Raw genomic sequence first — 26787 nt, 5'->3', positions numbered from 1 at the left:
CATGGCCTTTATTTGGATTAAGTTGTCAATACCAAAGATAGGAACTTTTCTGAAAGGCCAATCATCCCCAAGGAGATGAATGACCATATTTCCATAGTCTCTCCCAGCCTTTATCAGTTTGATTTTATGACTTGGAGAACTGAAACCTAATTAAAAATAGCTTCTCTTTCAATTCTGGGGTTTGTGTGTGTGTGTGTGTGTGTGTGTGTGTGTGTGTGTGCACTCATCTCTTCTCCTGCTGTGTATGCAGGTAAATTAGAAATTAAATGTTAAGTCAAGTTAGTTTTTCAGGATATTGGTTCAGGACCCTTATAAGCCAAAGATGTTAGAAGTCATTCATTACATTAAACATATACTAGACAGCTCTTTCATGGCAAGCTCTGTTCAAGACTGGATTATTTGTCTGTCCTTGACCATGAACTTTGAGACTGCTGCTGCTAAGTAATCTCTTTGGCTCTTCTCTTTCATTACATACAGGTATAGCTGCCCCAGTATTTTTTTATTTCTTGCAGAAAAATGAAACTTTAGGCAAAACAACTGTATAGAAATCTATTCCATAGCAACAGTGTAAATATTCATTTAATCATGGGGTGGAATCATTTTACTGTTGAGATTTCCTCACCTCACAGTGAGGGGTTGTTTTGAATATATTGTAATGATGGTGTTGCCAAAAGCTATTTATGCCAAAGACGCCTGCATATTGAAAATGCAAAGAATATTGGACTCATAATCAAAAGATCTGGGTTCACACATCAGCTCTGAAATCAATAGTTATGCGACCTCTGGCAAATTACATCATCTCTCTAAACCCCTCATATTCTTCATCTACAAAATGAGGACAATCATACTGGCACTCGAGGATTTGAATTTTAACATTTCCTCAAGGGGTTGTTGGGAAGAGAAAAAACTTCATCCGGTTTTTAAAGGACTATAGAAATATGAAGTCATCTTTTCATCTAGCCAGAATTGATTATATATAGTCCTATAGTTCCTTAAAAACACAGTGTACTTTCCTGCCTCCAAGACTTTTCTCACACTGTTCCCTCTACCAGGAATACCCTTCCCTATGGGAATGCAAGAACTGGACATGTACATAGCTGGCATTCAGGACATATTTGGTGTCTCGGATTGGGGAACTGATGGCAGGACTCATAGGATGAGTGGACTAGATGACTTCTGAGGTTCCTTCCAGCTATAATCAATGATCTTCTTCTCTCCACTCCCTCAGTTCTTCATCTGAAAAATAGGAATTTTGGGTCAGATGAACTCCAAGGCTCTTTCCAGCACCAGATCCCAAAAAATGGAGAGATGGAAGGATATCATCTGGTCTGGTCTCCTCATTTTATTGATGAGGACAATAAGGCAGAGAGGTGAAGAGCTTCGCTTGGAGTCACGTGATAGTGAGTAACAGAGCTGGGGGTTGAACTCTTGTTTTCTAACGTCTGTTGGTATTATGCACCATTTGCTTTTTTTTTTTTTTAAGACTGGAGGGGTCATGTTGCCTTTCTAAGCATTAGTTGTCCATCTTTAAAACAAAGTTATTGAGCTAGATCTTCAACATTCCTCCCAATTCTAAATTCTATGAGTTAATATCCATTCACTTGTTAGTTACTTTGGTGATCTCTGAGGCTGGGGAGGCAGGCGGAGAAAGAACACTGGCTCTGGAGTCAGAGAACTTGGGTTCAAATCCTCCTTCTGGTGAGAGATAGAGAGACACAGAGAAGGAGATAGATGCTCAGAAAAACAGATACAGAGAGAGGGAGGGAGACAGAGAAAAAAGCAAGAAGGAAAGGGAGAAACGGAGAGGGAAGAGGTAGAAAGAGATGAGAGAAACAGAAAGACAGAAAGAGAGGCAGAGATGGAGAAAGAGAGAAACAGAGGGGGAAGAAGAAAGAGAGACATAGAGGGAGAGAAAGGCAGAAACAGAGAGCAGGGAGGGAGGGAGATAAATAGAAGGAGGGAAAGGGGAGAGAGAGGAGAGAGAGAAAGGAGGGAGACAGACAGGGAGAGAAACAGGAAAAGAGGCAGACAGGAGAAAGAAGGAAAGGAGACAGAGGAAAGGAGAGAGACAGAGAGACAGAGGGAGAGAAATAGAAGGACAAATAGACAGACAAACAAAGAGGAAAGGAGACAGATCTTAGGTAAATTGTATCACTTTTTTGAGCTTCAGTTTCCTCATCTGCAAAATGAAGGAATTGAACTTGGCCTCTGAGGTCCATTTAAGCTCGAAATATTAGGATTTTAAAGGTAGGAGGGGGCGGCAGCTAGGTGGCGCAGTGGATAAAGCACCAGCCCTGGATTCAGGAGGACCTGAGTTCAAATCTGGCCTCAGACACTTGACACTTACTAGCTGTGTAACCCTGGGCAAGTCACTTTACCCCCATTGCCCCACAAAAAACTAAAAAAAAGTAGGAGGGGGTCACCTAAAACCCCACACCCCTCATTTTGCAGAAACCAAGACCCAGAAAACTTAAGAAATGTGTCCAAAGGCATCTGGTAACAAATGACAGAGTCAGCATTTGTACTCGTGACTTTGGTGCTCTTTGGTGGTTGGTTGGTTGCTTTGCTCGGATTTGTTAGGCTATAGATCCTTTCACACTTCTTGTGTGTGTGTGTGTGTGTGTGTGTGTGTGTGTGTGGTACTTGGGATTAAGTGACTTGGCTTGGGTCACACAGCTAGTAAGTGTTAAGTGTCTGAGGCCAGATTTGAACTCAGGTCCTCCTGATTCCAGGGCTGGTGCTCTATCTACTGTGCCACCTAGCTGCCCCCCTACACTTCTGAACCTTAGTTGTTCCACCTATAAAATAAGGCAGCTCACCCAGTGTTTATCCAAATCATATTTTAATTAATCAAGGTCCTTTCTTGTGTCTAATAAACCACTGACCTCTGAGCTCTCTGTATCACGTGACCACTGCATGAATCATGTCTGAGACACGTTATTGTCAGCCCCAAAAGTTCTTGCTGTATCGGGGTTTTTTTCCTACTGAATCACACAAAGAAAGGAAGCTGACACGGAAGACCATCCACAAGCCGTTAGGAGGATGCATTGGGATCTCATGATCTTAGACTTGTGTTGGGGTTAATGGTCAGTCACTGGCCCTGTCTGAAAAGTAAAGCAGTGTCAAATCCCTGGCCTCCTGAGCCATTCAAGGAATCCCTTGTTTAACCTTCGGCTAAGCCCAGACTTTGTTTGAAGTCATCCCCCAATTAGAATAATATCTCTGCAGCAGACAGTTCCAAGGAGATGGACTGTGCTTTGCTTAGTATCACTAATCAGGGAATCTATCAAAGTTACCTCTGTCTTTACATCCTTTCACGGCATGCATAGAAGAGATCTTTGCAGGAAAGTCCTGGAAGCAAGTTTTCCTCTAGAAAATCAAATGCTTTTGGCGGGGGCAGCGTTGTTATTCTGACCTTAACACCAAACAAAATAAAATAAAACAAAACATTTTCATGTACAGAGTGGGAAAACAAGGGAACCCATGAAACTGCAGATCTCAATTATGTACAGCCTGATTTTCCTTTCAAGGATAAAATAACGGGGGCAACTAGGTGGTACAGTGGATAAAGCATCAGCCTTGGATTCTGGAGGATCTGAGTTAAAATCTGACCTCAGACACTTGACACTTACTAACTGTGTGACCCTGGGCAAGTCACTTAACCCTCAGTGCCCAGCAAAAACAAACAAACAATAAATTATAAAATAAGATCAACCTTGTAGCTTTCTAAGCTGTTCTAGTCATCTGGGCTTCTTTCTGACTTTTCTCCTCTCCTCTTCTCCTATTTTGTAATCTATGAATAATCAACACAGAGGGATCTAGTATCCTTTCCCCTTTCATTTAATTGGGTAACCATTAGGATGAGGAGTGAATGCTGTAGAGGATCTTTCAGGATTTGGTAACTTGCTGAATAAGAGAAGTGAAGGAGGAGGAAGAACCAAGAACCACATCAAGGTTTAGAACAGGAAACTATCAGGATGATGGCACCATCAACAGAAACAGTCAAGTCAGGAGGAGAAACAGGTTTAGTTGGGGCAGAATATTAAACAACTCCCTTCTGGACATGTTGACTTTGAAGTGCCAGGGCACTGTCTAGAGCTCAGAAGAGTCTTTGAAGATAAGTTAAAAATGGATAACAAGCTAAACTGTGTTCATCTGTTTTTAATATATATGCCCATACGTGAACCATAGAATTGTAGAGTAGAAAGGTCCCTAAGATATCATCTAGCTCAATAATCTCATGTTACAGATGAGAAAACTGAGTCCTAGGTGAGATTGACTTTCCCAAGGTTGCATAGCAAGTTAGGACCAGGCTGAAAGAATAAAAGCCTAGAACCCAGACAGGCACCAGTAAGCTGATAATATAGGAAGAAGAAAATTGGGAGGGGGCAAATCTATGAGATGACAGATCTATTTGAGTATGTCCAGTGCATGGTCCCTGGCATGTCGTTGTTGCCTAATAAATTCTTGTTGATGACTGACTGACTGACCGATTTCAATGATCACCGTGAACAGCTTGATAATCATATTTCCCAGTCCTTTCTGTACCCCGTGATGTGGTCCATTTGGGTTTGGTGACTTGAACTTCAGTGAGGACACCTGACTATTTTCTTGCCATCTCCTCAATTCTCTTCAGTTTCACCTCTTTGTTAACTATGCTCATTTCATCTTTCCCAATCCAAAGACCATTCTTCTTAGAAAACAAGGGGCAGCTTGGTGGCACAGTGGATAGAGGCCCTTTATTCAGGAGGACCTGAATTCAAATCCAGCCTCAGACACTTGACACTTACTAGCTGTGTGATCCTGGGAAAGTCACTTAACCCCAATTGCCTCACCAAAAAAAGAAAGAAAGAAAGAAAACAAACAAAAAAAAGGAAGAAGAATGACCATTGAATCCTTGGAGAAAAGTAATAGGTATGAATCTTTTCTCAAGGAGCAGGGAGTTATATGCTCTGAGCAATAAGCAATTGCCTGTCATCCGAGGAATGCTGATGTGACTTTACAGTCGCCTACAGATGAGAAATCATTCAGTGATAGTCAGAGAAAGAAGAAAAGTGGTAGTGGGGGACTCCTTTGTTTGGGGTAAGTCGTCAGCCTGAAAATCTGATATCTTTAGGGAACATGTATTCAAGCTATATGAAACTCCCAAGACTTCTCAAATCATACACCTGTTATCCACTTCTATTGATTCAGGACTGAGACTGATAACTTTGAGCATCTCTGCCTCACTTAAATCCAATTCATGAACACTCCAAGACATCACCCTTGTGGTGTCATTGGTCCTCTTTGAGAATGAAGGACCAACAGCAACAAATGAGGGAATTGGGTGTTAATGAGTGCTAGAAAAACAACAACAAGAAAGCATTTCTAAAGATCACAAAGTATTAGGCAATAAACTAAAGACCTGAGGGTCTCAGATGGTTTCATTCTTGTTTCAGATGGAAGGCAAGGCCTCTAGAAAGGATGTGGGAGGTAAACAGCTGATTAAGAAGCCATTTTCTCAGAAGAGGGTTTGGATTTCTGGGCCATGGCTTAAAATAGAAGTGGTAGTCTCTTGGGCAAGGTATGGTGTACATTTAATAAGGGTTATACATTTTTTCTATAATTTTAAATATAATCAAAAAGATTTTGAAGTAAAAAGTGAAGATGAAGGTCTGGGTTTACTATCCCAGATGCCCATTTTCATTAGTAGGTCAGATCCCCAGAGACTGGTTGATATTTCTCTACTCAGAGTTTTATGGAGACCCTGTGGGACTGGGGGAGAATATATTTCTAATGGTATAGCTATGATCCTCTGCTTGTATATTCTCCCCCTCCCATTATTTGTTGACATAAATTAGCCAGAGTTAATTAGCTTTTAGAAAGGAGTATTATAGTAAGAAATGTTGGCACAAAACTTCTCCTTAAAAGTCCATGGTAGACTCTCTTACAAGCACTCAGAGTCCAGGGGAAAGTGAGCTCAAGCTTAAAGCATATGTGGCAAAAGAGGTAATTCACAAATCCCTGAAATCCCTTTGCTAGGGTCCTCAGGGTGGTCCCCTTTGATGCAATGCAGATTTCTACTGGGAGTCCTAAAGCTGCCTTTCTTAAGTGTCCACTTTGTCCTCGACTTCCAATGTAGACACTACTATTAAGTCACCGATATTGTTGGCATGCCACTAGAATGCTGATTGAGAAGAACAAATCCTCCTCCCCATTTTCAACATTCAGGTCATTCTCTTTTTGCAGAGACTAGTGGTGTTCTGGTAAATGTCTAATAACCAGCTTTCTGGGATGGAAGATACATGCAGGACACACTTAAAAATTTGTTTTTGTTTTTTTTTGTTGTTTTTTTTTTTGGTGAGGCAATTGGGGTTAAGTGACTTGCCTAGGGTCACACAGCTAGTAAGTGTTAAGTGTCTGAGGCCGAATTTGAACTCAGGTCTTCCTGATTCCAGGGCCCGTGCTCTATCCACTGCACCACCTAGCTGCCCCTTGTTTTTTTTTTTTTTTTTTACGGGGCAATGAGGGTTAAGTGACTTGCCCAGGGTCACACAGCTAGTAAGTGTCAAGTGTCTGAGGCCAAATTTGAACTCAGGTTCTCCTGAATTCAGTGCCAGTGCTCTATTCATTATACCACCAAGCTGCCCCCAGGACACACTTTTAAGGTTAATCTGCATTATTAACATTTTTTTCCCACCACTTGTTTAAATATAGACCATCACCAAGCTGGTAAAAGCAAGGTAAGATAAAGGAAAGCAAGCATCTACCAAGGGATTTACTAAGTGTTAACTTGGTGAGGAGAGTTCCAATTTAGGAGTATGCTAGAGCTAGGTCCAGAGAGCCAACGTTAAATTTTCAGTGTGAGCATTTGCAACTTGGAATCAGTAAATGATATAAATCAGGGCTTGGTTTAATATTTGATGATAGTCTTTTTTCAGCTCGAATTCTTCAGCTTCTCTTCATAGCCTTCCAAATTTCCCCTCCCCAAATTAGATTTATCCTAACCTCCATCATAGTTCCAAAGTCTTCTTAATCACCTGTGTAACTTCTCCTTTTTCAACTCCTGTCTCCCATTCTCTTTCCCATGGTATAATCCAAACAGAATCATTCCCTTGCTTTGTTATCTATGAAAATGGCCTGTCAAAGAAATGTGGCAAGGGGGCAGCTAGGTGGCTCAGTGGATAAAAGCACCAGCCCTAGATTTAGGAGGAGCTGAGTTCAAATATGACCTCAGACACTTGACACTTACTAGCTGTGTGACCCTGGGCAAGTCACTTAATCCTCATTGCCCTGCCCCCAAAACAACAACAAACAAAAAACAAAAACAAAGAAATGTGGCAAATCTGTTTCATTTCTTATTTGTTTTCTCCTTCCAGTTTCATCTCTAAGTGGTCTCACAGTGATCTATCCAAGGTGACACTTGCAAACGGCTTTATGTGGATTTATTTTACCCTTCTTACTGTTTTTTGAAGCATAATTTCTCCTAGTCTTTAATCCTCATTAATGTTTTGCAAATAAGATTGTTTTGTAAACTAATGTTGCCTTTTGCTGCCAGATCTCTCTGTTAGGCAAGATAAAATGCAAGTTGAGCTGGTTTCTGGGTTCTTTTGACTTCCTCATTGTGGATACAGATCATCATTCCCCAAGAGCTTGTCTGTGCAGGTCAGGTCTGTGGTAATTGCTGAGGGTAATGTGTTTTTTTTTATCCTCTCTTTGAATCTGGTGTTGTGACCCTTGTCCCAACTAACTGATAATCTGACTGCATTCAGACAATCGACTTGAGATGACTCCCATATCAAGAACCAGTACATTTCTCTCTTATTAGGACATAGTCCCTCTTTAGAATTATGCTAAGATGTATAACCTATATCTGATTGCTTACTGCCTCAGGGAGGTGGGAGCAGAGGAAGGAAGGGAGGGAAGGAGGAATGGAATTTGGAACTCAAAACTTTAAATTAAAATGTTTGTTTTTTAAAAAAAAATAGTATTATGCTAAGAGATTGATGAAAATATCCATACCATTGGACCCAGAGACCTCATTGCTAGGTATATACCCCAAGGAGGTTAATGATAAAAAGAAAGGTCCCATATACATTGAAATTATTTATAACAGCACTTTTGGGGGGCAGCTAGGTGGCACAGTGGATAAAGTACTGGCTCTGGATTCAGGAGGACCTGAGTTCAAATCCAGCCTTAGACACTTGACACTTAACTAGCTGTGTGACCTTGGGCAAGTCAGTTAACCCCAATTGCCTCACCCCAAAACAAAACAAAACCAAAAACCAAAAACCAAAAATAGCACTTTTGTTAATAGCAAAGTACTAGAAACAAAGCAGATTGCTCATTCTTTGAGGAATGGCTAAGCAGATTATGGTACATGAATGCAAATGACTGTACATATACTACCACTAATGAGTTGGGTCTCTAGAATATGTGACTGCTTTAGGTCCCACATACACCAAAATTATTTATAACCCTGAGACACTGGGGGGAGGGTTCTTTTCTAGTGCTATAGTTCATGAGCCCCCATCATCATTATGTTTCCCCTCTAAGATTATCAGTTGAGAATCATTTTAGTCAGTCAACTTAAAGTAGCTTTTAGGAAGGGATATTTACAAAGGTAGTATAGTTGCTACAAAACATTCTGCCCCAAACCCTTTCAAGTCTGTGACATACTCTTTCACCAGTATATACAGATTTTAGTGTTAAGCTTAGAGAGTCCATGTGAAAAAGGGGGTAATTTACAACTCTTGTCCTTTTCTCACCTTTGTGGGATGCTCAAGAAGTTCCCCATAAGCATAATATATGTGTCCAGTTTCTCTGTTGGTTGAGAACAAATTCCTGAAACCTAAAAAGGGTTTTAGGAAGAATTTTGTTAAGTTGGTTCAGCAGAGGAGAGAATTGGAAAAACCTCAGTGAGGTTTACATTATATAAAATCCCTCACCTCTATTTGCCTCAGTTTCCTCATCTGTAAAATGAGCTGGAGAAGGAAATGCAAACCACTGTAGTATCTTTGCCAAGGAAACCTCAAATGGGCTCACAAAGGTAGATAGGAGTAAAAAATGACTGAATAGGAATAAAATATTTTTTCTCACAACAGAAATTGCTATAAATTGATCATAACATGCTTCTAGGACACAGATGAGATTATGGCAGCCACTGATGTCCTTCAGGTATAATATAGTGTGGTATCTTTGCTGGGCTCCTTGTAGAGTCATTAATTCAATCTTTTCTTGGCTCCAGGTGATGTAGACATTGCTACCTATCTATCTGGGTATGCTCTTTAGGACACTGATGGGAAAATGGGAAATCCAGCATTGAAGATGGAAGATTCTCCTGTGGCCAAAGTCAGAGAGAAGGAAAGACAATCAAAATTGAGGACCTTCTTTCTCCCCCCCCCCCCACCTCCCCCAGGTAATTCCTCCTCAGTGGTATGCTGGGGAGCCACCTGCCAATTTTTGGAAAAGCTCTCCTCAACTGGCTCTCTTAATTTAGAGGTGGTGCCAGGAGGTATAACCCAGCATCCTAACCCATTGGAACAGATGTCCTATTTTTTGCTTGGGGTTCGGTATTTTTCAAATGTTTTATAGCGAGGGATCCTGCTCAGGTGGGTTTAATTGGTTTCCCAACCCTGAAGTCGAAGGAAAGGAGATGCCAAGCAGTCAACAAACTGGTTGATTTTGCCTTGGAATAGAAGCTTCTAGATATGGGGGTTCCAGATGGGGGGGCCAAATTTAATATAAGGAGAGTTAATTCAGTGGCTCACTGTAATATTGGGGTCCTGGAAATAATGAGGGACCTCTAGGTCCAAGGCTCCTCCCCTCTGAACTTCATTTTTAGATATTTCTCCCAGGCCAATAAGAAAGGAGCCTAACAGCTTCTTTTCCATAAATGAATCAGGTTTTATTAATGGGAATAAAATAAACAGCAAAGGCAAAATTAATAAAATCAAAGACAAGGGAATAGGGAAAAAGAAATATGGATAATCCCCCTAACTCTAATCTAAGTCTATACAATCCCCAAACTTGCTTCCAGTTCAGCTAATTCAAAAGAGCAGGGCTCGTATGTTAACTCACCACCTGGGGTCTATAGCTTCTATGAAAAACAGCTTTTCAACCAGGGCCCACAAGACAAAACTGCTAAGAAAGAACCTCTTTCTTTTCTGCTCCTGCAGCTTGCCCCACCAGAAAGAAAGAGACTCCGGAAAGAGACTGAGCTCCCCTCAGCGAGCATTTACTCTCCCTCCCCCAAAAGGGGAGGTCCTTCAAAAGGCCTGTGGAGAGTGGTTTCTCCTGTTGACATCAGCAGCCTATGTCACTCAGGGCAGGCCAAGTGTGGCCCATCCCAATCAGTCTACCAAATTCCACTACCTTATCACATTTCCCCCATTGTTTCTTCAAAGAACACGGAGTGTTTCCTTGATGAAACACAGAGAAGGAATAGGGCAGAAAGGAGGGGGTCCCAGGTAGGAGGAGATCATATAATTAAGGAATAGACAGAGAAAAACCAGAACAGAGAAAAACCAGAAGATAGCATGGTACAATCAAGTGCTGAATTTAGAATCCTGAGTTTGAATTCTGACTGTCACTTTTTATCTCTATGACTGCTGCTCTGGACCTCAGTTTCCTCATCTATAAAGTAAGAGGGGATAGGCCAGATACTCTCTTGCAGCTCTAAGTCTATGATCCTATAACTTGACTTTGTAGATATTAATAAGTTCTTCATCATCTGAAACAGATGTTGGCACATAAGCTGCAATTATCTTCATTTAGAAAATATGACAGGATTCCTGCCTTTAAGCAGCTTGCATACTCATTAGGGAGTCAGGGGAAATAATTTGAAAAGGACATGAGAACACACACTAATGTGAGAATGTGCCCCAAGGAGACTTCAGCAAAACTGAAATGTTGAGAAGAGGGGAAAGACAGAAACATTGCAATACAAAGGGAAAGGTCTGCCGATGCAAAAATAATCATTCTATGCCTTGGACCAGAGGCTTGAATACCTCTATTGCCTATGAAGGGACCACTAAAGACAACAAACTTGCTCTTAGGGTACAAGGTACAAGCCTACTTTTGTACCTAGAGGTGACCAGTGGCGATCCCAATGGAGTGAAACTGGCTGAATTGGCATTAATTGGCATTAATCACCATGAAAGAGTCTGAAGCTTAAAGAACTATGCCTGAAGCAGGGGGAAGTGAGGGAAAGGAAAGGCGGGATTTTTCCAACTTTCTCTGTGTCTGTGTCTGTCTCTTTCTCTCATACACACAAACACATTCAATTAACATTTTATTTTTTCTAATGACATGTAAAAACAATTCTTAACCTTCGTTTTTCTAAATTTTGAGTTCCAAATTTTTACCCTCCCTCTCTCCTCTCCCCCATCAGTGAGAGGGCAAGTAATTCGATATAGGCTCTATATGTGCAATCATGCAAAACATATTTCCATATTGGTCATGTTGTGAAAGAAAATACAGACTAAAAGAAAAAGATAAACCACCACAAAAAAAGTGATAAATAATATGCTTAAGTTTATATTCAAACAACATCAGTTCTTTCTCTGGCAGTGGATAACATTTTTCACCCTGTCTTTTGGAATTGTCTTGGATCATTGCACTGCTGAGAAGAGCTAAGTCGTTCACAGTTGATCATCACACAATGTTGTTGCTACTGTGTACAATGTTCTCCTGCTTCTGCTCACTTTACACTTCTCTAATTTCTTACCTAAAGGTGACAAACCCCAGCAAGGAGGCTTTGAGGGAGTCAGAGGAGAGGCTGCTATCAATCCTAAATTAAAGGTCATTTGATATCCAAGCTGAAGGAGCACACTAGTATTCTTCCTACTGAAAAGAACATTGGGGCAGCTAGGTGGTGCAGTGGATAAAGCACCAGCCCTGGATTTAGGAGGACCTGAGTTCAAATATGGTCACAGACACTTGACATTTACTAGCTGTGTGACCCTGGGCAAGTCACTTAACCCTCATTGCCATGAAGAAAAAAAAAAAAGAACATTGACCACTCCAGCTATGGAGAGCAAGCCATGGGAATCTGGCAGTGGTCTACACAATCCAGTAACTGGTTGAGTGACCTCTCTCCTAGATCAGTAGCAGATTGACTGCCCTAGTGGAGAGACCCTGTGCCTTATGGAGGCTATTGAGAGGTAGGGAGAACTGGATCATTTGACAGTTTAGAGACAGTGGTGAACAAGATGTTAGGGAAGGGGCAGCTAGGTAGCACAGTGGATAGAGCACCGGCCCTGGATTCAGGAGGACCTGAGTTGAAATCCTACCTCAGACACTTTACACTTACTAGCTGTGTGACCCTAGGCAAGTCACTTAACCCCAATTGCCTCATAAAAAAAGAAAAAGAATAAAAAAGATGCTAGGGAAGCCAGAGTGAGGAAGGTAGATGCCTTTTGCCTTCATCCCAAAGACCAGGAGATTGTGCCCTGCCAGTGAACCTAGCATGAGAGAGAGAGGTGGGAGGGAGAGAAAGAGGGAAGGAGGGAGGGAGGGAGAGAGAGACAGAGAGAGACAGAGAGACAGAGATTGATTCCCCTTTTCTCTCAACTGGAAAGATGGTGATGGAAGCAATGTACTAGGAACACTGGGCTGGGATGTGAGAGATGGGGGTTGTCCTCTCCCCAGCTCTGCTGCCTTTTCAAGTAAATCTCTTTTCCTTCTTGGACTTCTGGTGAAACAATAGGGTTGTTCATGACCTAAGCTCCCTCCTGGCTCAGAAATCCTGGGGAAGCTGTATTCCTGTTAGCCTTCTAGGGCAAAACCGTCTAATTGGGAAGAAAGGCTTTGACTTAGTATGGGGGGAGGCTTCAGGGAAAAGAGGTAGAGCCTCCTCAATCTATTGTCAAGTCTTGTCAATTCAGCCTTCACAACATTGCTTATATTTGTCCCCTACAGAAAATGCAGAAAAGAAATAAATCTCTGTGGCCTCATCTCTGGGAAAATTAATCATCAAGAGGTTTTTCACCTCTACTATTTTATTTTTAGACTTTAGGGAATCTGCTACTTTGCTTTTTTTTTTTAATCTAAGCACTGAGTTAAAAAAAAATCAAATATGCCCACATTGTTTATAAACTGTCCTTGAAACCAAAGAGGCTTATGAACTTCCTGCCTTTCTCAGATACATGATCACAAGTCCTTTCATCTACTTTTGGAGCAGTTAAAACACTTTCTAGTTTGTGAACTTCTGGTTCCCATCTTTCCTTAAAATGAGACTAAATAGTTCTCCCACTCTCAGGGCCTCAGGTGGCATTATAGAAGGAACAATCTATAGATCTCACTCTTCATAGTCCTCCAATACTGATTTTTTTTTTTTTTAGTGAGGCAATGGGGGTTAAGTGACTTGCCCAGGGTCACACAGCTAGTAAGTGTCAAGTGTCTGAGGCCAGATTTGAACTCAGGTACTCCTGAATCCAGGGCCGGCGCTTTAACCACTGCACCATCTAGCTGCCCCCCAATACTGATTTTTAAAAAGCATTCTTAATTGTATACTGTCTGCCCTGCTGCTGTGAGTGGCAACCCCAGGCCAGAAAGGGAGCTGGGTTTTGATTCTCTGGAGAAGGGCAAGGGCATGCCAAGTTCCAAAGATCAGCCAATTCTCTTTTTGAGTATGACTTCCCTCTGGGTATGAAACGCCAGTCTGAAAGAAGCCATGTGCTGCCCAGGGAGCTGGGATGAAGGGTGTTTGTCTGAAGTGACAAAGACAATGAGGGGCAAATCTCCTTTTAACCCTCTGTGGATCACAATGGATTGAAAGAAGGATAGTCTACATTATGCAATGACAAACCTTCCTACTGACAAAGCTTGATCTCATCTCTCATCTGATTCCCACAATAGGCAGGTAATTTAAGACATAATGCTTACGTGACCTACCTACCTGGGTTATTGTCTATACCTTTGTGTAAATATCCTAGGATGTCTAAGGCTAAGTGACCATTTTTTCAGTCATGTACCCACTCTCTGTAACCCCATTTGGGGGTTTTCTTGGCAAATATACTGGAGTGATTTGCCATTCCCTTCTCCAGCTCATTTTACAGATAAGGAAACTGAGGCAAATAAGGTGAAGTGACTTGCCCAGGGTCACACAGCTAAGTAAGTGTTTGAGGCTAGATTTAAACTCAGTTTTCCTGACTCTGTTGCAGGGAAGGCCAGAAGCTGGTGATCCTGATTCTAAGCCCAGGCCTCTAGCCATTCTGCCAGGCTGGGAAGAAGAAAGCAATGTTTTAACCTTCAAGCACAGATAGATGGGAGACACTGCCAATGTCCACCTAATGCCTTTTACCTGCCTGCCTGCACACCCTGCAGTCCTCCACACTATCATAGCCCTACTCAGATCTACTAAAGTTGGGATATTGATATCAGCATCTTAGAGATTAGGAAACTTCAGGGAGCATCATAGGTTATTGGGGGGGGGGGGGGCAGGTAGGGCAATGAGGATTAAGTGACTTGCCCAGGGTCACGCAGCTAGTAAGTGTCAAGTGTCTGAGGCTGGATTTGAACTGAGGTCCTCCTGATTCCAGGGCGTGTGCTTTATCCACTGATCATAGGTTTAAAGCTGGAAGAGACCTTAGCCACCCTCAAGCCAACCCTCTCATTTGGCAAGTGAGAAAATTTAGTGAAATTTTAGAAATAGAGTGACTTGCCTATAGTCCCATATAGTAAGTTATAGGCGGGTAGTGAGGACCAGGAAGGGAACTCAGGACCTCTGACTCTAAATTACATGTTCCATCTACTGTGCTACCTTAATCCATCAATCATTCAATCAACTTTTATTAAGTTCTTAATATGTGCTGGGCAACTAAGTGCTAAGTGCTGGAGATACAAAAAGAGGCAAAAGACAATCCCTGCCCTCAAGGAGTTTACAATCTAAAAGGACCTCTCAGGAGACTTGCCCATATATAGGATAAAGTGAGAGTAGTCAGAGAGAGAAAGCACTAGCCTTGCTCAATTGTTTTTATTACTTATAGAGGTAAAAAGGGTTAACATTTATATCATACTCTAAGGTATGCAAAGCACTATACACACGTGTGTATATGTATATGGGAGTATATATGTATAATACACACATATACCCACGTATTCTCTCATTGCATTGTTAATCTTAGACACAAAAACCTCAGGATTTTAACTCTATTATAGTTTTAAGCAGAGTTCAATACCACAAAATCTAAGCAATGCCAAAAACTTTGAGCAGTCCTCTGGAGCCCAAGTTCATCAGATATGACCAGTGCAAGTCTCTGTGCCTGACCTTTCCCTTCTTGACATTGTTCCAGGTTTCCTGAGTGCTGGCATGCTAAGGATCCAGTTTAGGGTTTGGCCCTGCTAGCCCCTTCCAACCTGACTTTCCTCTGTCCATTTATGGACACCCCTCCAGAATCTAAATAAAGGAATAGGGAGAATTAATAAATCTACAAATTCAATTAAAAACTTAAAGACCACATTTGGTGCTTGCAAATTCTTGTGGTAAGTGCTGGGCTATGTTGTGACTCAGGAAGTCTTGGGTTCAAGTCCTGATTCCCAATATCTACTACCTTAGTGACCCTGGACAAGTATTTAACCTCTCTGTGGTCTAAGCAAGTCTCTAAGACTGGAAGTCTCAGAACAATTAAACATTGACTCTATATCAGGCACTTTGCTAAGCATTGAGGATACAAAGAATAGCAAAAATATAGTCTGGACTCTCAGAGCTCATATTTCAAGGAGGGTGGTGGTGGTGGTGAAACAACATTCAAATAACCATCTCTGTACAAGATATATACAGTATAAATGGAAGGTAACCTCAGAGGGAAGGTAAGAGCAGTGGGAGGCACCAGGAAAACTCTCTTGCAGGAGGTGAGTTTTGAAGGAGGCCACAAGCCTGGAGGCCAAAGGGAGGAGGGAGAGAAGCAAGCCAGTGAAAGGGCAGAGAGACTGAGAATGGAGTAGCTATTTCTGAGAAATGGCAACTTAGGCGGATGTAGCTGGATCCTAGTATGTGGTGTAAAAAGACTGAAAAAGAAGGGGCTAGAATAAAGATCTCCTGAAGACTGAAAGTGTAAGAAGACTGAAAAGGAAGGTTGGAAAGGACTTGAAATGATAAACAAAGCATTTTAAATTTGATCCTGGAGATAATAGGGAGCCTTGAAAGTTTATTGAGTAGAGGAGTGGAGCATGCCATGATCAGACTCAAGAAAATCTTTTTGGAAGCGGAGTGCGAAGGGACTGAAATATAGAAAGATTTGAGGTATGGAGATCACCTAGAAGAATAATATAAGAGTCTAGATATGAGGTGATAGGACCTGCACTAGGGTGCTGGCTGTTTGAGGGGAGAAAAAAAGGACTTGGATAAGCAATGTTATCAGGCAGAACTGATAAGACTTGACAATAGATTTTGGAAGTGAGATAAGTGTGAATGAAGAATCGAAAGTGACACCTAGGTTGTGAGCCTGAGTGACTAGTGGAAAGTAATGGGGAAGTCAGGAAGAGGGGAGGGTGAGAAGAAAATATTTTGAGTTCTCTTGTATACATGTTTCATTTGAAATGTTCATGGGTGTTCCATTTGAGATGTACAAGAGGCAGTTGGTGATATGAGGCTGAAGCTCAGGAGACAGAGTACGACTGGATATATTGAACTGAGAACCACTGGGGTAGAAATGATAATAATTGAACCAATGGGAATGGAAGAAATCATCAAGTAAGATAATATAGCAGGGCTTCTTACCCTGGAGTTGTTTTTTTTTAAATACATTGATGATTATATTTTCATATTATTTGTTTCCTTCGTAATCTTCTATAGTTTATTTTATACACTTAAAAACATTATACTGAGCAGAGATTGTCAAAGGCACCCATGACATACAGAAAATTAAGAAGCACTGGTAACAAGGGGAAAGAGAAGAGAGCCTGGTACAGAGCCATGGGGGGCACCCACCCACAGTTAGTAGAAATGCACTGTATGAAGATGGAGTAAAGGAGACCAAGAAAGATTGGTCAGATGCGTGGGTCAGACTGCATCATAAACGCTGAGAGAAGAAAGAGTATTCAGGAGGAGAGGGTGATTGACAGTGATAAATGATGCAGATGAATCAAGAATGAGGAGAACTGAGAAAAGGCCTTTTGTTAATAACTTTGGAGAGTCGTTTCAGTGGAATGATGAAGTGGGAAGTCAGATTGCAGTGGATTCAGAAGCAAGTGAGAGGAGAGGAAGTAGAGGCACCTACTGTAGACAGCCCTTTTCAAGGATTTTAGCAGCAAAGGGGAAGAAAGAAAAAGGATGGTAGATTTCAGGTATGGTCAGATCAAATGAGAGTTTGCTGAGGATGGGGGAGATGGCATGGGTGTGTTTGTAGAGGGTGAGGAGAGACAGACAGACAGACAGACAGAGAATGAGAGAGGAGAAGAGAGAGAAAGAGAGAGAGTGAGAGACAGAGACAGAGAAAGAGACACAGAGAGAATGCGAGAGAATGAGAGGGAGACAGAGAGCCAGAGAGCGAGAGAATAGGGATGTATGTTGAGGAGTTTGCCCTGGCATAGAGAAGAGCCACCTCTCCATGAGAGACAGAGATGAAGGAGGAGATAGTAGAGAGGAGAGAGAAAATAGAAGATTTGCTAAGATACACTGATAGAATTCTTCATTTGTAGGCTCCCTATACACATATAATCCCAGGAATCAATAACAATAAAAAGTTAACCATACAATACCGAGTGAAAATGAACTAGAACCCTAGCCCTTCAAAGTTAGAAGGGGCCTCAGAGGCCTTCTGCTCAACCTGAACTCGAGCAGCAATCCTCATAACATCCTTGATAAGTTGAGACTCCTGAAAACTACCAGAGGTGGAGATCTCACTATCTACCCAGGCAGCCCATGTGAATTTCTGAGCTTTTTAGAAAAAATCTATTTATTTATCTATTTGCTCATTTATTTATTTATTTGTTTGTTTGTTTGTTTATCGAGCTCTTTCAATATTTGATACTTTCATGGATCAGTGATCTTGTTGATTCTGCAATTCTCTCCAACAATGCAGATGGCAACAGAGCCATGCCTGTTCATTTATGTTCTCCTAAAATTTTGCCATAGAGGATCCATTCAAAGTGCTGGAGGCCTTCTTGGCTTTCTCCCCAAATCAAGAAAATACTAGTAGAACCCTCTTGACCTGTCAAGGCAAAGTCTGTCATCTCTCATTCTGGCCCTGTGCCTAGTCCATCTTCCTTTTTGGTCATACTGGTTCCTCCATGACATTATTTATTCTTTTTTTTTTTTAGTGAGGCAGTTAGGGTTAAGTGACTTGCCCAGGGTCCCACAGCTAGTAAGTATCAAGTGTCTGAGGCCGGATTTGAGCTCAGGTACTCCTGAATCCAAGGCTGGTGTTTTATGCACTGTGCCACCTAGCTGCCCCTGACTTCTGTCTTTTTGCTGAAATGAATGGGGGGAGGGTCTAAAATGGAATAGATACATTTTTAACAAGGTTCAGAAAAGGAGAATGGGTCTATTGGTTGAGATAGAGTTTCTTCCTTTTGCCATTGGTTTTCCTTCAAGGTCAAACACTACAATGTACTGGCAGGTGGGGGCCTTTAGCTAAATTTGCTTGTACCCATTGTTTGCCAGTATTCATGTTGGAACTTACCAGCTGGGGGTGGGGGTGGGGGGGGGAAGCATTCTACAAAGTAGAATGTGAAAGTACCTTAAGGGGGGTTCAAAGGGTAGTGTTAGCTCAGAGGGAAAGATGATTCCCTGCTTAGGCAGGGAGAGTGGGGCTAGAATGGGCTTTGTGGAGGAGGTGGCATTTGAATTTGGTCCCTTTGGTCCCTTCCCTCTCAAAAAATTACCTTGTATATACTTCTTGTCGTTGTTATTTTCGCAAGGCAATGAGGGTCAAGTGACTTGCCCAGGGTCACACAGCTAGTAAGTGTCAAGTGTCTGATGACAGATTTGAACTCAGATTCTTCTGAATCCAGGGCTGGTGGTTTATCCACTGCACTATCTAGCTGCCCCTAACATATGTATACTTGTGAATATTGACTCCTTGAGGACTGGCACTGTTTTGATTTGATCTTTGTATCACTAGTACCTAGCATATAGTAGGTGATGGTTGTTGTTCAGTCCTGTCTGACTCAGAGACCTTGTGGGCCATACAATCCATGGAGGTTTCTTGGTTTGCCATTTTCTTTTCCAGTGGATTAAGACAGAGGTTAGGTGACTTCCCTAGGGGCACATTCAGTAAGTGTCTGGGGTCATATTTGAACTCAAGTCTATCCTGACTCCAGACTCAGTGCTCTATCCACTGAACCACCTAGCTGTTTCCTAGTAGGTGCTTAATAAATGCTCACTGAAGTGATTAGGTGGCCCAGTGGATAGGTCACTATACCTGGAGTCAGGAAGACCCGAGTTCAAATCTGACTTCAGATACTTAATAGCTGTGTGACCTTGAACAAGGCTCTTAATGTCTATTTGCCTCAATTTCCTCCTCTATAAAAAGGGGAATAATAAAAGCACTTACCTACCAAAGTTGTTTTGAAGATCATATGAAATATTAGTTATGCTGTCCCATAGTAGGAGCTATATTCATGCTAGCTATGATTAGCATTATTACTGTTGTTATTGTTGGTTGCTTTTAGCAAGGAGCAATGGGGGTGGGGAGGGGGTGGGGCAGGAACCAAGCATCCACAATGCCACTGGACCCTTCCTCCAGTCTATGCCAGGAATTTATCAAAAGAGTGTTTAAACAACGAAGCACTGGAGTTGGTGCATGCTTTCACCCAGCCAAAACATGAAGAGCTGAGGAGAAAATAGGTGAAAGCTGGGAGTGTGGTCACTGTGGTCTGCAGCACAGAAGGGACCCTCCCTTTGTCTCTGTGCTTGGGTCTGTGGGTAGCCGCTGGTTTTCTGGGTGAGGTGGCCACAGGATCCCCTAGGGTGTGTGGTAGTGTGTCCCGGATTACCTGTGTGACTGCAATTAGACCGTGCTGCTACAGAATCTGGGCCCAGACTCTGCATGTCAAAAAGGGGGACTGAGTGATATATGAATTTAGTATCCTCTTGTGTTATTTTTTATTTGGATAGGACCTTTTCTCTTCGATGAGAGATCCATCTGAAGCCCTTATTGTCATCAAAATGTACTTTTAAGTGGAATTGGTAAAATCATGACATGGCGCCAGGACCAGAAGACAGAGCAGGGCCATTGAAGCTAGGGATGCTGGGAAGGGAAGCAAACCTATTTTGGCTGATATAAGGGATAAGACTCTGGACTAAGAGGCAGAGGATCTGGGTTTGAATTCTGACCCTTCTGTTTAATTACCATGAGACCCTGAGCAATTCTCTTCCTCTTTCTGAGCCTCAGTTTCCTTCACCTAGAAAATGAAGGGGACAGATTTTAGATGATCCCTAAGTTTCCTTCCAGTCCTGACTCCTAGGAGCTTTTATCCTGGATTTAGCCTAGATTTGTCTATCTGACTGTGCCAGCCAAGATTCCACCACCCCCCCACCACCAGGTCTATGGGAGAGCCATACCTTGCCATAGCTACTGGGAGATACAATCACCTAAAGGATCGATAGATAATCGGCAGGACAGTGGGGACAGTGGATGCTGACATTCTTGGCTAAAGGAACAGAGACAAGGAATCCTGCATTTGTCTTTAGAGAATGTTAAGGGGTTGAGTTCATTTGCATTGAGGGATTGGTTTATTTAGAAGAGTTGTAGGCAGAGTTGGGAAAGAAGGCCAGGGTCCAACTGTGAAGGACTTTGAATGCTAGGAGAAGTCATGTAGATGGAAGTACCAGAGGGGTAAACTGATTAAAATATAGTTGGGGGGCGGCTAGGTGGCGCAGTGGATAAAGCACCGGCCATGGAGTCAGGAAGACCTGAGTTCAAATCTGACCTCAGACACTTAATACTTACTAGCTGTGTGACCCTGGGCAAGTCACTTAACCTCAATTGTCTCACCAAAAAAAAAATTTAAAAATAAACCAAAATATAGTTGGGCCTTTTCAGTCTGGGATGCCCCAGAAACAGGTATATTTGAGGAATTTACTCAATGGGAATTTTGAAAGTGCTTGCAGCCTTGGCCTGGGTGCTGGGGGAGATTATATTCTGTTGGCCCTGAAGGTTGAGGATTCTCCTTTTCAAATTCAGAAGAAGGGGCAGCTAGGTGGCACAGTGAATAAAGCACCAAACCCAGAGTCAGGAGAACCTGAGTTCAAATTTGGCTTCAGGCACTTACTCATCATGTGACCCTGGGCAAATCATTTAACTCTGATTGCCTAAAAAAAAAATCAACAAGAATATCAAGTTAGAAATGGGACTGGAGGGGACAGCTAGGTAGTTCAGTGGATAAAGCACTGGCCCTGGATTCAGGAGGATCTGAATTCAAATCTGACCTCAGACACTTGACACTTACTAGCTGTGTGACCTTGGACAAGTGACTTAACCCTCATTGCCCTGCAAAAAAAAAAAGAGAGAGAGAGAGAGAGAAATGGGACTGGAGCCCTGCCCTGGAGTAAGTCCTCTCCTCTCCAGAGTATTTTGAATACCCTAGGGAGCAGGTGACTACCCATTCAGAAGAGATATGTTGAAAAGTTCTGGACTGGACCACCAAAGACTGTGGTAGCAGGGAGTGTTGGGTGTCACCAGGGGCAACTCAAAAAGTATCTTTTGAGAGAGAAACCTGGGCATGAAGGAAAGAACCAGCACCCTTGGTTATCTCTACCTGTCCTCCCCTCACCTCCCCCACCTCTTTTTGTCCTAGTTATTTCCCCCTCCTTGTTCAGGAAAATGGGCCACAGGGACACTTGGCCTCCTGGGGCCAACCTCATTCCTCTCCAAATCTTTCCACGGGTATAAATATACCCCAAGCCCTGAAAAGTGATAATCCAGACTCCAGACAATGACTTCCAGTGGCCAGGAGCTCATCCTAGGCCCAAATAAGTCCCTTCCACTTTCAGACAAGTTCTAATTGTTAGGAAGGTCCCAGTTATTTTTCACTGAAATCTGTCTTCCCATGACTCCCTGCCACTGCCACTCATTCTGCCCTCTTATGCCAAGCAAGCAAAATCAATCTAATCCTTTTGTGGGTCCCTTAGGTCTCTCTCTTCCCTGACTGCCCCCACTGCCCCCATTGCCCCCTCTAGTTCCTTTTTTTTTTTTTTTTTTTGGTGAGGCAATTGGGGTTAAGTGACTTGCCCAGGGTCACACAGCTAGTAAGTATTAAGTGTCTGAGGCCGGATTTGAACTCAGGGCCTCCTGACTCCAGGGCCAGTACTCTATCCACTGGGTCACCTAGCTACCCCCCTCTAGTTCCTTTTAAAAGTTTTCATAGGATAGGGTTTCTTTAAGACTCTACTTGCCCCACTTTATCCACTTGTAGCTTTAATTTCTAGAATGTATTGTCTAGGACTAGACCCAATACTCTACCACATAGCCTTGTGTTGTTTAGTTGTGTCCCATTTTTTGTGCTCAGTTCTAGCAAAACAGGTTAGAAGCAAGCACAAGGAGGGCGGCTAGGTGGTGCAGTGGATAAAGCACTGGCCCTGGAGTCAGGAGTACCTGAGTTCAAATCTGATCTCAGACACTTAACACTTACTAGCTGTGTGACCCTGGGCAAGTCACTTAACCCTAATTGCCTCACTAAGGAAAAAAAAAAAGAAGAAGCAAGCACAAGGATGCTTAAGCAGGTGCTCCCTAACTGTCACTAGCCACACCAACTTTTGGTTAAGCTTGATTTCCATTTTGATAAGAAATTTGTGCTGGTAAACACAGCCGTTTTCTAAGTTTTTGTATTTGTTTCTTTCGTATTTACTCCCAAATTGGTGATATTCCAAGACACCTTTGGTGGTGCCGGTTGTTTTGTTGGAGGAAGAAGGGGCAAAAAGATGCTAGTCCTTCTTGCCATATGTTGCCTCTTTCCTAGACCTGCCCCCTCATCCTCCTCAGCACCCTCTCCCTTTTCTGGAATATTCTGGGTCTAGAACGGTCCATTCTCGAAATGTCCATGCCTCATGCAGCTTTGCTAGTCGATGGCTCCCTCTCTATGGAATCAGAGGTGGGAAGTCAATCAAATGTCCTCAAAGGAGAACCTCAGCATCCTTCTTAAAGCCTTGGACCATAGAATTTTTCAGTGCTTTCCCAGTGATTGGGCTTCTCTGGGGTTGGACTGTCCTCGTATGGGTGTGGCATTGGCCCACTGCCCCAGTAAAGGAGGTGTTGGCTTCTGGCCCCAGCGTAGGAAGGCAGGCAACATGCTGCCCTAGTCTTGGAGGTGTTGGGCGTTGCCCTAGTCTGGGGATTTGGCGGCTGCCCTAGTTTAGGGATCAGTTGCCAGAGGAGACTCTAGCCATCTGCCACAATGATTAGAAGAAATGAATGGAGAACTGAAGATGACAGTGCCAAGGCTAAGGAGCAACTCTTGGTCACAGCCCGGAGACCATGGTGCCCAAGACCTGGTAACTTCTCTGGTTGTAACCTTCCTTTATTCCTTCATGAATTTGCTTGTCATCCTTGCTCAGGGCCCATGCTAATCTCTGTATTATTCCAATTTTGGTATAGGTGCTGCAGAAACAAGCACCCTTTATTCCCTGAGGCAACTAGATGGCACAATGGATAGAGTCCTGGGCCCAGAGTCAGGAAGACCTGAGTTCATATCCTGCCTCAGACACTTAGTAAATATATAACCTTGGACAAGCTATAACCTCTGTCTGCCTCAGTTTCCTCAATTGTAAACTTCAGATAATGATAACACCAACCCTAGAGGGTTGTTGTATCAAATTAGATAATGTTTGTAAATACACATAGTACCTGTTCAATAAAAGCTCCTCTCTACTTATTTGAACCCTTAGGTATCTGCATTTACATAGCTAAAGGTTTGCAAAGCTCTTTAAATATGTTATCTCATTTGAGCCTTCTGGACTGGTTTCAGGCTTTCAAAACCAGACCTAGATGAAGTTTATTTTGAAAAGTTTAATCTTGTCTTTGGTCAGAATTTGGCCATGCCTTGGCCAGGAACCAAAGATAATTAGATGGAATGTAATAAGAAGAAATGTCACACCCTGCACTGGGGTGTTAAAGAAAGGAGCCTTATAGGATGGGTTGGAGGCATTGCTAGGTAATCATTTGTATTAAAAAAAAGACCTGGATTTTGAGTTTAAGGGAGGCAGCAATGGAATGTGGCCACCACAATTGGGATGTGTTGGCTGGGTCCAAAACATGAAAGGTGATAGCTGCATCTGACCCTGCCTCAGTCCCTAGATGGCTCAGTGGGTGGAGCTCCAGACCTGGAATAAGGAAGACCTGAGTTCAAATTTGACCTCAGACACATACTAGCCTAGCTGGGTGACCCCAGGGAAGTCACTTAATCTCAAATGGTGAACCATTTCAACATCTTTGTCAAGAAAACCCCATCATGGGGTCACAGAGAGGGGGACACGACTAAACAACAACGAGGCCATGTGTAGAATATCGGGTCTACTCCTAGAAGTTAAAGCTACCAGTGGATAAAGCGGTAGCAAGTAGGGTCTTGAAGAAACCCAATCCTATGAAAACCTCTACAAGGAACTAGGAGGGATGGGAGGAAGACCTAAGGGGCCCAAGAAAGGATCAGATTTATTCTGCTTGGTACAAGAGGGCAAAATTGGTGTCAGTGCAGGGAGTCACAGGGAGACAGATTCTATGAAAAATAATGGGGACCATCTAACAGTTAGAACCGTTTGAAAGTGGAGTGGCCAGGAAGAGCTCCTCAGTCTTGGTCATTGTCTGGAGACTGGATCATCACTTTTTGGGGATGAGGAAGAGAAATTTGTATTTCAGGAATGGAGCAGACTAGTTGATTACCAAGGCTAAGACTCTTTGATTCCATCCATCATCCTGTAAGGATTTAGGAAACATTTACAGGGGGGCAGCTAGGTGGCGCAGTGGATAGATAAAGCACTGGACCTGAATTCAGGAGGATCTGAGTTCAAATCTTATCTCAGACACTTGACACTAGCTGTGTGACCTTGGGCAAGTCACTTAACCCTCATTGCCCTGCCCCCCCCAAATTAAAAAAAACAAAAAAAAACATTTACCAGGCTAAAGCTAGGCATAAGAACATTCTTAGAGGAGGCTGGACAGGGAGAGAATTTAAGACTGGGGGGAAGCCAGAGGCAGTCAGTCTGATGTGGAGAATGGGTTTAATTGATCCAATTGATTGTGAGGCATTCCAAAGAATTACAAGACTCAGTGACTCAGTTTCCCAAGTTTTATTGAAAGACTGATGACCAGGTGGCAGCTAGGTGGCACAGTGGATAAAGCACTGGCCCTGGATTCAGGAGGACCTAAGTTCAAATCTGGCCTCAGACACTTGACACTTATTAGCTGTGTGACTTTGGGCAAGTCACTTAACCCTCATTGCCCTGAAAAAAAAAAAGACTGATGATCACAGGGAGATCACCAGGGAGGTGTTTTGAATGGGGGGATGAAAATGGTTATTTTTATAGTGAGAAAAAGTAGGTTATCTCCTCATTATCTTAATCTCCTTCTTGTGGGAGGTTCATGGGAGGTCTTATCCTAATTTGGACTTCCTGGGGTCCTAGGACAACCTCCAGGGCGGGTACCTTTTTCCTTGGAGGTGTGTTTTGGGGGTTTACTGTCATAAGGTGAACCTAAGGTCACATTTGGCCTCCTCTGCGCATGTTCCTAAAGACATGCTTAAACTTGTCAGACCCAAAGGGTCTCTGTGTTTTTTATCTCTCTTTACTTAAGATCTGGTTTCTAGGGGTCTTGTCATCTAGTAACATCTATGGCTATTAATGGTTAATGGTCCCTGGTTGCCTTCTTTATTGATACTATTGGTCGATAGGGACGAACCCTCTAGGTTACTGTAAGAACACAAACTTTAATCTCTTTGTTAACCCTTTTAGGTACTATTGATAAGGACCCAACCCTCAGTTTATCTGTTAACCCTTTTTAGCCTCCTCCATCAAGTTGAGCAACCAATAAGCACTTATTAAGTACTAGATGTTAGCTGTGTGTATTTCTGTTTGTATATGCGTATGTGTGTGTATATATATATATATGCCACCATATACACATATATACACATATGTGTATGTATGAATACATACAGAATAAATTCAATATAAATACCAGGGAGGTAAATAGGGTAGGAGGGCACTGACAGTTGAGGAAAAGCATTTTGAAGTTTTTCTCACACATGCTGGTTTGTTTTCTGTGGGTTGAGATTGGGGGGAGGTGAGGGATGTGGGTGGGTAGGTGTTGTATGGTGTGACTTCCTGGCAGGCTGTCAGCTTCAAGATGGTTCAATGCTCTTAAAGGTGACTAGAAGGAGGTCACAATAGCTGTAACAACTGGTCCTCCGTATGTGGCTCTGGAGAGGGGATGAGGAATGAGCATTTTGATAGCAGCCACCTACTGTGTGCCAAGCAACGTGCTGAGTGTTTTTACAAACATCTCATTTGATCCTCACAACAACCCTTCGAGATGGATGCTCTTATTATCCCCATTTTATAGTTGAAGAAAACACAGACTGATGACTTTTGTTCTGTGGCTTGCTGTATGACAGTCAGTGACCCATAGCCGATAGAACCACCCAGGCCTGAGCCACACTGGGAGGCTTCTCCATCTCTACCATCTCTATCACTTGTATGGCTCCTGGCACTGCTCATAGCCCCAAACCTTGAAAGAGCAGGGTGAAGGGAAGGGAGGGATGGGGAGAGTAAAGGGGGAATGGGGAGCAGGGTCCTGAACATAACAGGCCAGGGCTAAGAGAGAGAGCAGGACTGCTCAGGGGGAGGGAGCAGTGGTACTTAGAGGGAGGTTG

The 26787-nt window shown here is 42.7% G+C and overlaps 1 non-coding gene across 1 annotated transcript; it reads right to left on the bottom strand.

Moving 5' to 3' along the window:
* Positions 1–23434: 23434 nt before the first annotated feature.
* LOC122744991 lies at positions 23435–23538 on the bottom strand. Its single transcript, XR_006355309.1, has one exon. It is a non-coding gene; the product is annotated as a U6 spliceosomal RNA (small nuclear RNA).
* Between the last annotated feature and the right edge of the window lie 3249 nt (positions 23539–26787).

This window comes from Dromiciops gliroides, chromosome 2 (genome assembly GCF_019393635.1).
Source record: "Dromiciops gliroides isolate mDroGli1 chromosome 2, mDroGli1.pri, whole genome shotgun sequence".
Classification (NCBI taxonomy): Eukaryota; Metazoa; Chordata; class Mammalia; order Microbiotheria; family Microbiotheriidae; genus Dromiciops; species Dromiciops gliroides.
This window is presented reverse-complemented; position numbering and strand designations above follow the sequence as displayed.